At 46.7% G+C, this 17,437-nt stretch overlaps 1 long non-coding RNA gene across 1 annotated transcript in view; it reads left to right on the top strand.

Annotated features, from left to right (window-relative positions):
* The window catches only part of LOC125630096 (uncharacterized), an 84,292-nt gene that overhangs the window by 40,969 nt on the left and 25,886 nt on the right, over positions 1-17,437 (top strand). The window lies entirely within an intron of this gene.

Here is a 17,437-nt window from a genome sequence, read left to right as displayed (position 1 = left end):
CAAAATGAGCGGAGAACTTTAATTCATCTTGCACACATGTGCAGATACAGCTGCAAATAGAATGTTACTACTGCAGTGTAGATTATGGCTTTAAACCAATGACAGTTTAAGGAAGGTTGTGCACTAGGAACTCTGGCTGACTCAGAATTCCTCCTGGAGCATTGAGAGCACATTCTGGACCAGAAGCTCCACTCCACTTTCAAAGAGGGCTGCATATGGTTCTCACACTTGCTCAGCTCTGCTGACTGATGCCCAAAGTACACCCTGTCCCCTAGTTGAGGTAGTTAGCACCCCCTGCAGTTGTAACCTGGAGCAGTCCTTGTATTCAAGGTACCTGAAGACTATGAGTGTAGCTAGCTTGTCCATGTAGCACAAGAGGGAGAGAATAAATCTTTGTACTCTCTCCCAACTTTTCTCACATTGATTTGATGAAAAAGTAGCCTTCAGCTGTACTTGAAATCTTTCTATTATGAATAGTGGGTCACAGAATATCAAAGACACCTGAAGCATATGTTTAGATACCTTCTAAACAAATGTAACTGATTTCTTCCATATTTAGGGCCTGATCTAACACTCACTGAGGTAAATATTCTTATTGATTTCAGTGGGCATTAGATCAGGCCCTTCAATTGTCATACTTGTTGAAACAGGTGTAAATTGACTTCAGTGAAGTTACTTCTGTTTGACCAGTATAAGCGAGGTTAGACTCAGGCCCAAAAGTCTCTTATCTGAGGGAGGCCAATGTATTTCTTAATTTTCTAGGGTGTCATCAAATGACAGGCCAGCTCCAATGATGGGCACTTTAGAAATGATGCCTTCTGGAATGGCTTGTTTAGCTAAAGCTGTTTTGACTGTTAATAATGCCTTCTTCAGAAGGTATTCATTCACCTGCCAGATGTTCATACTAATTCACACAGGTTTTGAATAATTATTTCCCAGCTTCTCACGCTACTTTTGAAGTGTGATTTCCCGTCTCTTCAGCAACTGTTTTTCTTGGCTTTATTCCAGATTAAACTAATTTGACAAAATAACTTCAAACTTAGAATTTCTACTTAATTTCATATCTTTTGGCAGCCTTCCCAGAAAGATAGCTGAGCTCCAAACATTCAAACAGTGGGCTGATTTGAAATTTAGCTCCAGGATCCTTTAAAAAAAACCACAACCTCTATTTAGGCATATTCTTAGAGAAAGATGATACAAAATACACTCACACTTTTTAACAAAGGAGATTCTGAGTGCACTAATAACACCCTGGCTTGATTTCTTTTTACAACATCTGTGGTACCACGATTAATTACTGTTATTTTTTTAAGCTCTTCAGTCAGCTGACCATTCAAAGTGCCCCCCTTTTAATCTTCCTTGAGTACATTCTTGTGAGCTCCTGGCAGGCTTGTAACTACTGCTATACAAAGCAGTATATAAAGAGAAAGATTGAGCAGATGTATGCTGATATGCCATACTAGCATGTCTGTGATGGTCCCATCAATTTCTGCAAAATTTAAGCTTTCATTAAAAAACAAAACACCTGATTCTAGTCCTTATGGTTGCTAAGAAGCCAGAATATGAACGGATGCAGTGCTGCCTTCTTGAGTCTGCTGCCAGACAGACAGACTAAAAAGTGGGCCTGCTGCCGATTTCCCTTACACATCAGTTTGACACTGGTGTGACTCATTGGAATTCACTGGAGTTATCCCCGTTGAACATTAGTGAAAGAGAGAGGAGACTCAGGTCCAGAAGTTCTGTGTTATCTATTTCACTGCAGATCTTATTAGCAGAAAAATCAATTTTATTAGCAGAAAGACACTGAGATTAGGGGTGGCAATTTAGGCAGTATTCTTGCCCTCTTTTTCTGATTTGGAGAGGCTAGAGCTCCATGCTGCTGGAACAATTTGTATAGTGGTCACTGCAGTGCCATGGCTTTAATTTTCATTTAAGGCCAAAACAACTGTTAAATTTCAATGTGGTAGTTAAAAGCTGGTTTAAATAGTGAGCGGACAGCCACACTTTCTCCAGGAAGTAGCAGGGTAATAGTAATCTAAAAATCTACTACTGCAGTAGGGAGAGGTTTTTGGTGGCAGGAAAAAGTGCAAGAATAATTCATTGAGGTGGGTATCAAATGTAGAAAAATAATGTATGGGCTTTTTCACCCCAAAAAAGGAACAGCTGTTCAGTCCTGGTTGATGTTTAACCTGACAGCATCCCTTTATAAATCATATAATTAGCAATGCCTCTCACAGTCTTAGTACAATATTGTACCTTTGACTTCACTGAGTTCTCCATGAAAATCAATGGAATGATATGGTCCTAACTTACCTGAGGGGTAATAATCTTAATGTGAAGGGGTGTGCTACCCCTTAAGGGACATGCTGGGACAGCCTGGGGTGTAATCAAGAAGGCCCTGCCCTGCCCTAGGACTGGGCTATATAAACAGGAAGCTGAGGAGGAGAGAGGGCAAAGAAACCATGCAGGCTATAGTGGGTGGTGGCTTCCTCTCAGTTGCTAGGAGATGGGCCTAACTAGAGACTTTGCTTGTAAAATTTAGGTGTGGGAGCTGAACCAGGGCCCTGAGGTGAGTCCCTTATAAACTGTGTATTGTATTTGCTCCTGTTCTGAAACCTCATTGAAAGGGGACATGCCATTTGTGAATGTGTGTTGGCTTCTGCTTGCCTCAGGCTGTTAAAAGGAACCTGTTGCTGTCCCAGTGGGGAAGACATTAAGGCAGGGCTCACCCAGAGTGCCACACTGGACTATATCTATTAAGTTCTGGGGGTGGGTGGGCCTATACACTTTTTTATTTATATATATATATATATATATATATATATATATATATATATATATATATATATATATATATATATATATAGTGCCTTTCTTCCAAAGATCTCGAAGAATAATAAATAATACCTGGCTCTTACATAGCGCTTTTCATCAGTAGATCTCAAAGCACTTCATATTTGCCCAGCTTACAGATGGTCAAACTAGAGCAAGAGGAGGTTACCTAAGGTCACTCAGGGAGCATAGAACTTGTGTCCCGCTTCCCAGTCTAATGCCTTATTCTTTCACCCATGCTGCCTCCCTCAACACAGACAGTGGCATACACAAATGCTGTCCATTAGCCATGTTTTATTTTAGTTATTGTAAACATCAGATAGTTGTGGAGTTATCTTAGCAGAGACAATGGACAAATTGGAGTGTTTACAGAGGGAAAGAAAATAACAGAGGCACTCCGTGCGGCTTCAAGAAATCACTTAATGACAGGATGTGGAGAAAGTGAGACAAAAATATCGGAAGGAATGAAAAGAATGATGCTGGGGAAAAGAGCAACTAAAACACAAGAAGCAAAATGAAGAGCTGAAGGGAAGTGTGGGGCGAGCTAGTAGAGAACCTAACAGAGCTGTGGTGAGTACTGTCGAGCACAGCGATGAAATGACAACAGTGTAACCTTGACACTGGAAGACCAGCCAGGGTGAAGACAACAGGGAATAGAAATAGGGAATGAATAAAAAATATCTTTGACTTGAAATCATCCAACTGTGCAAGTATCTGTGTTTCTAACACTTTATCCTCATCCTACATCCTTCATTCTGTCTTGCAGTGTCTAATTTTAAATTATGCCTCAATCCCGCAATCTCTTTTTCAATGCGGTCAATAGGACTGTTCATGTGTACACAGTTAAGCATGTGCATATGTATTTGCAGGATCAGGGACTTAGGCTGTAAGCTCTTCAGAGAATGGACAATCTCCTAGTATGTGTTTGTACAGCACCTAGCACAATGGGTGCTGTGCTGGAGCGCCCCTAAGGGCTGCTCTAACTTACAACATCTGGCTGCGGTCCTGGAGCTGTGCTCTGCTCCATTTTTTACATGCTCCCTCCTGCTCCCGAAGTATCCCCTCTGCCAGGGTGGAGGTAGGGTAGTTGGCATTGGAGCTCTCTCTCCCTGGTGGGGGAATTATCAGATAGAGAGTTTCACTGTCACTGCCTGAGTGGCACACAGGATCAAATTGCATAAAAGAACCAGACCCTCTGTCATCGGCTTGTTGTCTGGTCAGTGAAGCACAGGAGTGTTAAATGGACAATCACATTCTGTTGTAAACCTTCCAGATATACACATACACCAAGAATTAGAAACCAGACTTAAAAAACTCCATGTCATCTAATAGATTCTCATTGTATCATTTTAGGAGCCTCTTCCAGGGGATGGTCCCTATGAACTATAGTTAAGATTTTAAATCCTTGAGCCCTGTCAAAATAAAAAGAGTAAGCAGAATGGCTTAGTGAACTAGCCTTTAAAAGTCACCTACACAGATTAAGTAAGGTTCTTGCACAGTGACTTTATTAATAAGTTCTGATTGCCCCTAAAATGCGAGTTCAGGGGGGCATTCAACCCATTATCACTTAAAAAGCAATATATTGGTTCCTCTCTGTGAGGTACTATGATATAAATTTCTGCTACAGCCCGTCAACTGGCTCTGACTTCCAGTGACATACCAGCTTGTACCATGCATTACTGTCACAGCTACTGTCTCACAGAAACCCTGCCAGAACATGACACCAGCCGACAGGAGACACACAAATCCTGGATTGTTAGGTTGTCTTTTTCCCTGGTGTCCTTTTTATTAGTAGTACAACCCAAGGGTCAAAACAATAATACGCTTTATTTGAAATGAACTCGATATGTTTATTGGAATTTTACCAACTGTCTCATCTGCTATTATGAATGGATAAACAAGAGATTGAAAGCAAAGCTGAGCCTAATGTCCTGAATTAATTCCAGTATAAATCCAAACATGATCCGAGTCATAAGAGGTAAACCAGAAGCCTGTAGAGCAGCAGGCTTAACAAAATGTAGCAGTTATAACCACTGCCCTGCGATCATTTTAAAGATCTAATTATTTATAGCAGCACACATTTGTATCACATGCTAAGGGATCAGTGGCACTATGAATTGGATTATTTTATGCAGATGTCAATTCTTATTAACCAAGGGTACAGTGAGAGTCTCATTTACCAGAGCAAGCACCGTGTTGTTTAAAACCATGGCCCGGGAGACTGGCAGTTCATATGGGGCAAGATGTCAGCACCGGGGTAAAAGCCCATGGGAGAGGAATGTTTTGGCTGACAATCGTATCCAACAGACTGTTTTCTGAATCCTCTCTTCAAAGGGGAAAGGTGTGGCAGGAGCACAGGCTGCAAGTGTTGCAGTTCTCAGGAGCTGCAAAGACAGCAGAGGGCAGTTGTGTGGATCTAGGACCCGCCATGCTAATTGCAGGTGACAACATGGCACCTGAGGGAGCCATGTTGCAATACGCTGTCCCCTTCGCTCCTATCATACCCACTCCTCACCAGGGACTGGATGGCATGGAGGCTATGATAATACTGCTGTCTAGAGTGCGCTGCTCCCCTTCTCCACCCCCTTTTGCTTCCATTTCCACCTCTAATCATTGTGGCTGCCTGTTAATATGGTCATGGAGGGGTTTTCTCTGGCTCCTCGGGGAGAGGGCAGCATGCAGCAGCATCCACAGAGAAAGCAGACAGTAACCCACATTGTATCTATTTTTGTTCCACTCTGCCAATAAACATTGTTCCCAATGTTAAATCTCTCTGCTGAGCTTTGTACTGTTCCAGAGAAAGCAACACCAAACTTATAGTCAGATTGCGTCCTAGAGCATCTACAACCTAGGGGGCCAACATTTTCAAACCTGTGAGACTTAAATTAGACTCTTAAATTTATATTTTGGCACCTGAGGATAGTCTGGTGTAAAACAATCTTGCCTTGTGTGACAGAGTGCTGGGACCCAACCCCTGAGCCACTCGGATTCCTTAAACACCAAGTAATTTCCCTGGGGTGGACATGACTGTGCTTAATTAGCATATTTGAATGGGCAGGAGGAGGACTAAAGAGCTAATTATTCCATTAACACTAGAGGCTAGAAGAAGGCACAGGAGGGAAGTGCTGGGAATAAAGGCAGGTTGGCAGAGCCAGAACCAAGGCGGCTTAGGGGGAACATGTGTGCTTCTCTCTTCTTGATGGAGAGCTAAGGACAAACTGAAACTCTAAGTAACATGGCAGAAGTCCACAAACTGTGGGGTGTGCCCCCTAGGGTGGTGCTGAAGAAGGGGAGGGTGCGACAGGGCCTCGGCCAGCCCCCACGGTGGGTGGGGAGGGTGCCCTGCCCTGCCCTGCCCTGCCCTGCCCCGCCCCACCCCGCTCCGCTCCTGCCGTGCCCCCAGTCTCACACCTGGCCCTGCCCTCGGCCTGGCTGTGGCTCCACAACTGGCCCTGGTTCTGGCCCTGCCCCCAGCCGCGGCCTTATTCCCAGCCCCATGCCCAGCTGCAACCTGAGCCTTGGCCCCCTTAACACTGTCCATGTCTCTCCTCCTGCCCCGCCCCCCACCCTGGGAGCTGCAACCCTGCTCCCGGCCCTAGCTCGGGGGACCAGAGGTAAGGTGAGGTGTGACCCTCAAATGTTTGGGGACCACTGTAATACAGTGTATGGATTGGTAAAGTGGTGGGAAGAGCAAATCCCGCAGTGCAGTATTTGCTTCTAACAATGGAAGGGCTCTGAGTCTGTGTAGACAGAGCAGGAGACAGGAGTGGGATGTTGCCGTGTCATATCTTGGTGTGAGGACCTTCAGAGAAGAATATTAGGGACCTGATTCTCCTCTTCATTACACCAGTTTTATGCTGGTGCAATGCTATTGATTTCATTGGGATTATGCTGTGGGAAAAGGGGTTTAGCAGAATGGAGAATCAGGCTTTATATATAAGAGGCACAGTAGTATGGCAAAGATCACTCTTGACAGCCCCCCGGTTTACAGGATTCTCAGGAGGCAGGAAAAGGGTAATTAGAGCTTATGCTCTTCTGTTTTTTGTGTTTGGTTGTTACTTAGCTTTACAAATGTCACGCTGTCTGTGTCAGGAGGCACGTGTACAAAGGGATCTTAGGGAGATTGACAATACACATTTTATATTAACAGTCATTATTTTGTATGTTACTTGAGAAATTTGGAAGGCAGATCAGGAGGTTATTCTGTCATACTTCGGTTTCAATCCCTCCTCTCTCTCCACGAGTGTTTCAGCCTTTGCTATTTATAAAGCTTTCAATGTAAAACTATGTGCAACATAATAGTACAGCACCTGGGTAATTTAATAGTATTTTCTATTTATAATCCACCGATTACTTAGAGAAATAAACCTGAGTGCTGCCACCATTTTTTTTTAAAATGAAGGTACAACTGGGGCCAGAATCTGGTTAGGCTACTCTTCTACTATCAAGTAATTTTTCTATTGCCTTAAGGTATTGTTATGCAGAAAGGTGTTAATGGTTGCTATCAGTCACAGACCTGGGTAAAGTCAATGGGCGTATTAAGCACCTTTAGTTCAGGCTAAATGAAGGAGCAATTAAATGCCCCTTTTGTATAATGATAGCTAAAACTATGAAGGTCACTGCCAAGGCATTGCCCAACATGGCAGGGCCTGAGCAGAAGCTAAGCCATGTGGACTGAAGGGTTTCTCTGGGGGCTGATTGCAAACACAGGGGCTGGGACATTGCTTGGTTGCAGCTGTGTGTATCAGAGGCAGAAAGCCACAGGAAAGCAAGCAGACACAAGGAGAAGCAGTTGTGAGTATGACCATGACAGTGAGCAGAGACAGAGCTCCTTGGGGCACTGGACTAGCTGGGAAGGCTTGGAAATTATGAGCACAGAAACTGCATGCTCATGTTTGTTCCTGTGCACGTGAGGTCACGCCGCACATGGGTGCCATTTTTAAGAGAATACCCCGTCCACCCCTGCCGTTGTGTCCTTGGACATAGTGTGTGTGAGGTCACAGCACATGGGGATGGGGTGGCATGCTTTTAAAATGGCATTCCCCCATCCAATACCAGGAAAAAGGCACCTCCGGTTTTGTCTGAGTAGTGGAAAGGGGACACACCGCAGAAAAGCAGGACTGTCTGGTTTAATATGGGATGAGTGGCCTGCCTACCAACACTATGTTTGCTAGGATTCTGAATGTATCATGTCAAGGTACGGCTTTCTGACTTGGACTGGAAAAAGAAAACTCTTTTGCCCAGATCCTCAAACATACTTAGACATTGCATTGCTTTGCTCAGCATTGCAACACCTAGCCACTAGATGGCCTTCCACCTCATGGAATCCTCAGCCCTGAGTTAGGTGGCCAGGATCACTAGACAGTGCTTAAGGAAAGCTTGCTAACTTCTGAGAAGCCTAAGCAGGGAGCTGCTTAAGTTAGCCAGGAGTGAAATTCAGAGAAAAGGGGCTTAGGTGCCTGACTAATGCACCAGAGATAGGTGCCTCCTTCTGCTCAGGATTCTGCTGTGAACCTTCTCCTGGAATTAGGTGCCCAAGCCAGACACACCAAGCTGAAGCCAGTGATTCCCAGGGGTTATTCCTGGGACTGCCCTGAAAGACACTTTGAATTGATAGATTGATACAACTGTCACTCTTTGGATTTCAACTCATTTGGCTACAGGTGCTGTCTTTGGTGTGAGATCTAATACAAACTGACTTGGGGTAAGTGCATGGTTTCTTGGGACTGGAAACAACCTGCCTGTTTTGTGGCGGTTGTTTTTCTTTTTTTTAAGTGACCATTTATGACTAAATCCAGCTTGCCTGTGTGGCAAGATAGACTGGAGAGTCTAAAGGGATTGTCTGACCCCATGGTGGGACTGGTACAGTGATCCAGGAGTGCACATTTGTCACTGGCTTAGTGAAATCTAATTATCGAACCCACCACCGGTGTGGGGTGTCTGCCCTGTTTTGGCTGGTCTGCCCTGAGATAGCAGCTCCAGACAATGTGACAGCTGGCCTGTGACAGTGTTCCATGTCCTAGCACCTGAAACCCACCGGGATGAAACTGAGACCTTTTGCCATTTTTTCCATGGAAAACCAGAGCGCAGGAGAGAGTTCAGAATAGCCTGATGGGTAAAGCACTCGCCTGCGATGTGGGAGACCCAGGTCCGAGTCCCTGCTCTGCCTGATGTAGAGTAGGGATTTGAACTCAGGTCTCATGACCCAGCTGAGTGTCCAAGCCATCAGTCTTGTCTAAGATGGATTTTTTTCCCTCAATCTCCCTTATTGAAGCTGTTCTAATTTGTAGAAATATTGTTGGAGCAGAGACTTGAAGCTGTCTTCCGCATCCTAGGAAAGTACTCTCACCAGGGTGCTATGCAGCCAGTCTCGCATTCTGGCCCAATGACTGTTTAATTTAACGGTGGGGTGACATCAGTGCTTAGGCATCTTTGATTGCCATCCAGTAGAAACATATGTGTCATGAGGAGTTGGGTGGCAGCTGAGTTGTGGTTCAAAGAATGTCAGTGGTGCCTAGAGAGGAGCCCAAATACTTCTGAGGATCTGGGCTTTAAAGTCTTAACAACACGCTAACCTAGGTTACTTTGTTTAGTGAGTCAAACAGGAGGATTATTCAGAAGACCACTTCACCCCTCAGATTAGGCTGGACATGCTGTATTCTGGGGCATTACCAAAATCAATATTGTTGATAAGATTGCTAATTTGGCTTCAGGCAAAGAAATGCAGGAGGAGAAAACAGTAGTTTGAAATGGCAGGATAAAAACAGTGAACAATTCTGAAATATTTAACTACATAGCAGAAAAATTAAAAGCCTCAGTGGCACATGGCACACAGGGTGTTCTGCAAATATTCCTTGTGGGTAGGTTTGCTTCTCTGCTGTCATCCCCATATCAGAACTAAGCACTTGAATGAGTTCTGTATGTAAGCAGAGTCTGGATGAGCTCTCCCCTGACATCTAGTGGTGAGCTGTGGAAAAAGACTTCAGAAGCTGATCTCATTTGCATGGACACACCCACCCTGCCTTGGTGCTCAACATGATGGGACTGCTTGCCCAAATGATCACTTGTGGCTGGTGTTGGATCCCCAGTCTCCTTGTTATTGGGGCCAGAGTAATAAAGGGTTGCTATCCTTGTTGTGTGAACCTAGGGCAGCAGAACTGTACGTGGCATACCCCAATGGAAGGACTCATCCTCAACTGAACAGCACTCGCTAGGCAGGGAACATGGGTTCCAAAGCCCAGTGAGTTGAGAGAGGGTGGGGACAGGTACTTGTACCTGGTGGTGTGGGCCCTGTTTAAGGGCTCTAGACACCATTTGACCTCTTCTCTCTCCATGGTGTAATGAACCTAATTTAAACTCAACTGAGAGTCTTGCTACATACTGCAGAGCTGAAATCACTGATACTTAGGTCTAAGTATCACACCTACTTTTGGGCAGTGTCTCTATTGCAAGAGACTGCCCAGTGTGCACAAGTAGTGAGGCTCCCACACTAACAGCTGAACTCACTGAGAGCTGCGTTAAGTGTGTGTGGGGGGGCTCAGATGACATCTTGGTGAGTGGGCAGCTGGCAGACAGAGGCGTGGCAAGCAGCCAGCAGAGAACCTGATGGAGAGGGCCAGAACAGAGCCTCGCAGAGGTGTGGCAATCAGCTGTTGGGGTGATGAGTGAGTGCCTAAGCAGTGCAGCATGTAAGGTGCCTCCTTAGCCCCCCTGCCTTCCACACAGGGTGGGCAGTGAACTCTGCGGATGAACCTCTGAACTCTGGGGCTGCACTGGCCAAGGACAGCAACTGTGAGTGGGGCACAGAGAAGGGACAGGCACATTAAAGAGACTTTTGGATTGCTGGACTTAAGACCCTGAGGAGAAAAGGACACTGCCCAACTTACTGGGGGTGGGTCTTTTGCTCATGGTTTGTGTTTATGAGCCCTAGTTGTGGTATTTTCTCAAATTAAGGCTGAGTTACTTCCCTCCTTTTATTAAAAGTTTTTGCTACCCTAAGGCTTGGTCTACACTATGAGTTTATGTCAGATTTACCAGCGTTAAATCCGAATTAACCCTGCACCCGTCCACCCAATGAAGCCGTTTTTTCGACATAAAGGGCTCTTAAAACCGATTTCTGTACTCCTCCCCAATGAGGGGATTAGCGCTGAAATCGACATCGCCGTTTTGAATTAGGGTTAGTGTGGACGCAATTCGAAGGTATTGGCCTCTGGGAGCTATCCCACAGTGCACCATTGTGACTACTCTGGACAGCACTCTGAACTCGGATGCACTGGCCAGGTGTACAGGAAAAGCCCCGGGAACTTTTGAATCTCATTTGTTGTTTGGCCAGGCAAGCTCATCAGCACAGGTGACCATGCAGTCCCAGAATCAAAAAAGAGCTCCAGCATGGACCGAATGGGAGGTACTGGATCTGATCGCTGTATGGGGAGAGGAATCCGTGCTATCAGAACTACGTTCCAAAAGACAAAATGCCAAAACATTTCAAAAAATCTCAGAGGCCATGAGGGACAAAGGCTACATCACGGATGCAACACAGTGCCACGTGAAACTTAAGGAGCTCAGACAAGTGTACCAGAAAACCAAAGAATCAAACGGACACTCCGGGACAGAGCCCCAGACATGCCGCTTCTACGCTGAGCTGCATGCAATTCTAGAGGGGGCCGCCACCACTACACCACCCCTGTCCGTGGACTCCGATGATGGGGTACTCTCCACCATGGCTGAGGATTTTGCAGATGGGGAAGATGAGGAGGAGGAGGACGAGCTTGGGGAGAGCACACCGTTCTCCCCGACAGCCAAGATCTTTTTATCACCCTGACTCAAATACCCTCCCAACCCAACAAAGCCAGAGAAGGGACCTCTGGTGAGTGTACCTTTTTAAATATAATACATGGTATAAAAGCAAGTGTTTTTTTAATGATGAAGTAGCCTGAGGACTTGGGATGCATTCGTGGCCAGTACTGCTACTGGAAAAGTCTGTTAACGTGTCTGGGGATGGAGTGGAAATCCTCCAGGGACATCTCCATGAAGCTCTCCTGGAGGTACTCTAAAAGCCTTTGCAGAAGGTTTCTGGGGAGAGCAGCCTTATTCCGTCCTCCATGGTAGGACACTTTACCACACCATGCTAGTAGCAAGTAATCTGGTATCATTGCATGACAAAGCCTGGCAGCGTATGGTCATGGTCTTTGCTGGCATTCAAGCAACATCCGTTCTTTATCTCTCTGTGTTATCTTCAGGAGAGTGATATCATTCATGGTAACCTGGTTGAAATAGGGGGATTTGATTAAGGGGACATTCAGCGGTGCCCGTTCCTACTGGGCTGTTTGCCTGTGGCTGAAAAGAAATCCTCCCCACAGTTAGCCATGCGGTGGGAGGGGGGGCCATTGGTGCTGAGCTGTTCGCATTTGGCTAGCAGGGATCTTCCCTGATACCAGCCAGGCGGTGCGGGGGAGGGGAAAAGCGATCATCCCAGAGAATTGGATGCGGGGAGGGGGTTAGTTTGGTTTCTGCTGCTGCATGTTAACAGGAAAACTGCAGCACTAAATGGCCAACTCAACGGGCTTTGCTTGGTATGGGGAAAAGAGGGGGCTGATGTTATGAAGGTTGCAGAAGCCGAAAGACTATGGCTTACCATGGCCTCCTGCAAGCCGAATTCTGTTGCCCAGCCCTGCATGTGTGATCTCTAACACCAAAGACGCAGGCACTCAATATAAGATGCAAAATGAGACCTTGTACCAAAATCACATGTGCTATGTAATGTGAATAGCGTTGTTCACTGTGAAAGAGTATAGCCATTGTTCTGTAAAATGTATCTTTTTAAATACTTTATTCCCTTTTCCTCCAGCAGCTGCAAATGTTTCAAGCCTCCCTCCTCCATCCCAAAGGCTATCTCAGATATGGCAGCGAAAAAAACACACGCGCGAAGAAATGTTCTCTGAGCTCATGCAGTCATCCGTCACTGACAGAGCTGTGTGGAGGGACACAATAGCAGAGTACAGGATGATGGCCGATGAACGTGAGGAGAGGTGGCGGCAGGAAGATCAGAGGAGGCATGAGGAAATGCTGGGGCTACTGCGGGATCAAACAGACATGCTCTGGCGTCTGGTGGAGGTTCATGAACAGCAGCAGGATCACAGACTGCCGCTGCAGCCCCTGCTTAACTGCCCTCCATCCTCCCCAAGTTCCATAGCCTCTTCACCCGGATGCCCAAGAACGCGGCGGGGGGGGAGGGGCGCCTCTGGGCACCCAGCCACTCCATCCCAGTGGACAGCCCAAGCAACATAAGGCTGGCATTCAACAAGTTTTAAAGTGGCCTTTTCCTTCCACCCTACCCTCCTCCCACACCCCACCCGGGCTCCCTTGTGAGTTATCTCCCTATTTTTATAATCAATTAATAAAGAATACATGTTTTTTAAAGGATAGTGACTTTATTTCCTTTGCAAGCAAGCTGTGATGGAAGGCGGGAGGGCAGGTGGCTTACAGGGAATTAGAGTCAACCAAGGGGGTGGGTTTTCATCAAGGAGAATCAAACAGAAGTGTCACACAGTACCCTGGCCAGTCATGAAACTGGTTTTCAACGCATCTCTGATGTGCACTGCTTCCTGCTGTGCTCTTCTAACTGCCCCGGTGTCTGGCTGCACGTATTCAGTGTCCAGGCAATTTGCCTCAACCTCCCACCCCGCCATAAACTTCTCCCGCTTACTTTCACAGAGATTGTGGAGCACACCACAAGCAGCAATAACAATGGGAATATTGGTTTTGCTGAGGTCTGAGCGAGTCAGTAAACTGCACCAGCGACCCTTTAAACGTCCAAATGCACACTATACCACCATTCTGCACTTACTCAGCCTATAGTTGAACAGCTTCTTACTACTGTCCAGGGTGCCTGTGTACGGCTTCATGAGCCAGGGCATTAAGGGGTAGGCTGGGTCCCCAAGAATAACTATAGGCATTTCAACATCTCCAACAGTTATTTTCTGGTCTGGGAAGTAAATCCCTTCCTGCAGCCATTTAAACAGACCAGAGTTCCTGAAGACACGAGAGTCATGAACCTGTCCCAGCCATCCCACATTGATGTTGGTGAAACATCCCTTGTGATCCACCAGTGCTTGCAGCACCATTGAAAAGTACCCCTTGTGGTTTATGTACCGGCTGCCCTGGTGGTCCAGTCCCAAGATAGGGATATGCGTTCCATCTATAGCCCCACCACAGTTAGGGAATCCCATTGCAGCAAAGCCATCCACTATGACCTGCACATTTCCCAGAATCACTACCTTTGATAGCAGTAGCTCAATGATTGCGTTGGCTACTTGCATCACAGCAACCCCCACAGTCGATTTGCCCACTCCAAATTGATTACTGACTGATCGGTATCTGTCTGGCGTTGCAAGCTTCCACAGGGCTATTGCCACTCGCTTGTGAACTGTGAGGGCTGCTCTCATCTTGGTATTCTTGCGCTTCAGGGCAGAGGAAAGCAAGTCACAAAGTTCCATGAAAGTGCCCTTACGCATGCGAAAGTTTCACAGCCACTGGGATTCGTCCCAGACCTGCAACACTATGTGGTCCCACCAGTCTGTGCTTGTTTCCAGGGCCCAGAATTGGCATTCCACGGCTTGAACCTGCCCCATTAACACCATAATCTCCAAATTGCGGGGGAACGCGGTTTTAGAGAAAAGTGTGTTCGTGTCCTCATCACCACGCTGCTGTCTCCTCCTCACCTGGATTTTCAGGTGCTGGTTCTGCATACACTGCACAATAATGCACAAGGTGTTTACAATGGTCATAACTGCTGTGGTGAGCTGAACGGGCTCCATGCTTGCTGAGCTATGGTGTCTGCTCCTGCTTGGGCAATCCAGGGAAAAGGGCGCGAAACGATTGTTTGCCGTTGCTCTGGCAGAGGGAGGGGCAACTGACAACATGGCTCTCTGTACAGGGTTGGCATACAGAGAATTAAAATCAACAAGGGGGGTGGCTTTGCGAGAAACAGAATGGCCCCCTTAAGGATAGAACTCAAAACCTCAAAGATAGAACTCAAAACTGGGTTTAGCAGGCCGTTGATTTCTTGGAGGGAGGGAGGAGAAAATGAATACAAAACAAATCTGGTCTATTCCTTGTTTTGATCCACTTCATCTGTCTTTATACATCTTGCTGGCAGCAGACTGTGCAGTACGACCGCTAGCCATCGTCATCTCCTGGGTGCTCGGCAGAAGACGGTGCAGTATGACTGCTAGCCATCGTCTTCTGCTGGCTGCAGATTAAAAGAGTGCACTGCCGGTAGGATTGAATCGCCATGAGATGAAACTTAAAAGGGTAATGACCTGGCTGAGTCACTCCCATGTTTGCCCAGGCGCCCCGACCTCATCGAGGTCAGTTAAAAGAGCACCCTGGACTACATTGACGATGGCTACCAGTCATACTGCACTGTCTGCTGCCAAAAGGCAATAAACTGCTGCTGTGTAGCAATGTAATACCATGTCTGCCAGCACCCAGGAGACATATGGTGACAGTTAGCTGAGCGGGCTCCATGCTTGCCGTGGTATGGCGTCTGCATGGGTAACTCAAGAAAAAAGGCACAAAAACAATTGTCTGCCGTTGCTTTCATGGAGGGAGGGAGGGAAGGGGGGCCTGACGATATGTACCCAGAATCACCCGCAACAATGTTTTAGCCCCATCAGGCACTGGGATTTCTACCCAGAATTCAAATGGGCAGCGGAGACTGTGGGAACTGTGGGATAGCTACCCACAGTGCAATGCTCTGGAAGTCGACGGTTACCTCGGTACTGTGGACACACTCCACCGACTATAATCACTTAGAGCATTTGTATGGGGACACACACAATCGACTGTATAAAAACGCTTTCTACAAAACCGACTTCTATACGACCTAATTTCGTAGTGTAGATAAGGCCTAAGACTCTGTGCTTGCAAGAGGGGAAGTATTGCCTCTTAGAGGTGCCCAGGGGATGATGTGTAATTGTCCCAGGTCACTGGGTGGCGCTTGATCAGGTTTTGTGTTGTATTATTGAAAAGGAACCCCTTAGATACTGAACCCGGCCCTTGTTGTTGCTGGCTCCAACTAGCAGAAGGGTTACATTTTCATTATTAAGATGCTGAAAGGTGGCTATTTTTACATGCACTCTGCCAGATTCTGCAGTCCAGTAAAACAATGCTGTACTGTGTAAGTGATGCAAAGCAGTTTTAAAGCATCCAGAGATGGCCAATGGAGAACTCCCCCATTCGGGGAAATTCTCTGCTGGGGCACAGCTGGGAGAAGTGCTATGATACCGCCTATACCAGCTGTCCCCATTCTCAAGGTGAAGGAGGCCATCAGAGGCATTCCATGGGTAGGGCATGCATATTTGGGAGGGAGGGGCCATGGCAGAGCAGAATTCTGATATGCCTGATCCTCCACTAGCCTCAGGGTTTGTCTATACTTACCACGCTTCAGTGGCACCATGGTGAGCAGGTGATTTGTAAAAAGTTCTCCCAGCATCAATTCCATAAGTTATCAACCAATAGGAAGTCCATGTGCAGAGTTTGTTTAAATTCTTCCATGTGAAATAGAAGAGTAATCCAGAATGGAGCTTGAGACCTCAGTCTTGTGATTTAAACTTTCCCTGATGAAATTCAAACATATCTGAGACAAACAGGATTGGGTCCCAAAGTTCTTTTATAGATCTCTGGCAGGCTACAATAACCCCTTGACAGAAGATAACACAGCAAACATTCCTTGGATGAAGAATAAGTAATATACATTGTTGCTTTGAAGCAAACCTCCTATTTCCTATGTATACACAGGTAATTATTTGCATGTATTAGCATAAGACAATTAACCATTCAAAGATTCACAGGTAGTTTATTTCTCTTTGAAGTTTGTAGTAAAGACAATGATATTATTACACCACACATTTTCATCTAATTCCTAATATTCCCTTTTGATCTCTGAATCAATAGAATATAGTAACAAACAGGAACAGAAGTTTAGCATCTACAACATGGATGGGCAAACTATGGCCCACAGTCCGCTTCTGGCCCATCAGATGTTTTTATCTGGCCCTCGTGTTCCCGTCAGGGAGCGGGGTCGGGGGCTTGCCCTGCTCCACCTGCTTGGTGCTCCTGCTGGGGAGCTTTTCCCACTCTGCCTGCCCGGCGCTCCCCATCCCCCGACTCACAATTCCTTTGATGAGCAACATCTTCACGCAGAGCAACATCTTCACGCAGAGCCACACTGTGCAGACACGAACTTACCACACTGTTTCCAGGATCTGAAGCCTGCCCCTATGTGGCAGCCCCTCCTACACGGCATCACGCCCAATCCCCTCCCAGTCTCCTACAGCCCCACCCTCGAGAACCTCAAAACTGCCCAGGGGCTGCACCCATCCCAGCTAGGGTGCCTCTGCCCGTGGTGCTGTCTGGTACGGCCATCTTGGTGTCACTGCTGGCAGGGCCCCTAGAAGTTCCCAGTACCGCCCCTGTGGAGCGCCCCCCCCCTCGACGAGTCCTTCCTCCCCCACCTTGGTAACATCTCTTATAGAGCCCTCCCATGCTACACTCCATAGAGTCCCCACTCCTCCACCAGGCATTCATGGCCCGCTGTACAATT

Source organism: Caretta caretta, chromosome 1 (genome assembly GCF_965140235.1).
Source record: "Caretta caretta isolate rCarCar2 chromosome 1, rCarCar1.hap1, whole genome shotgun sequence".
NCBI lineage: Eukaryota > Metazoa > Chordata > Testudines > Cheloniidae > Caretta > Caretta caretta.
The sequence above is the reverse complement of the archived record's forward strand: the minus strand, read 5'-3'. Positions and strand labels throughout refer to the sequence as shown.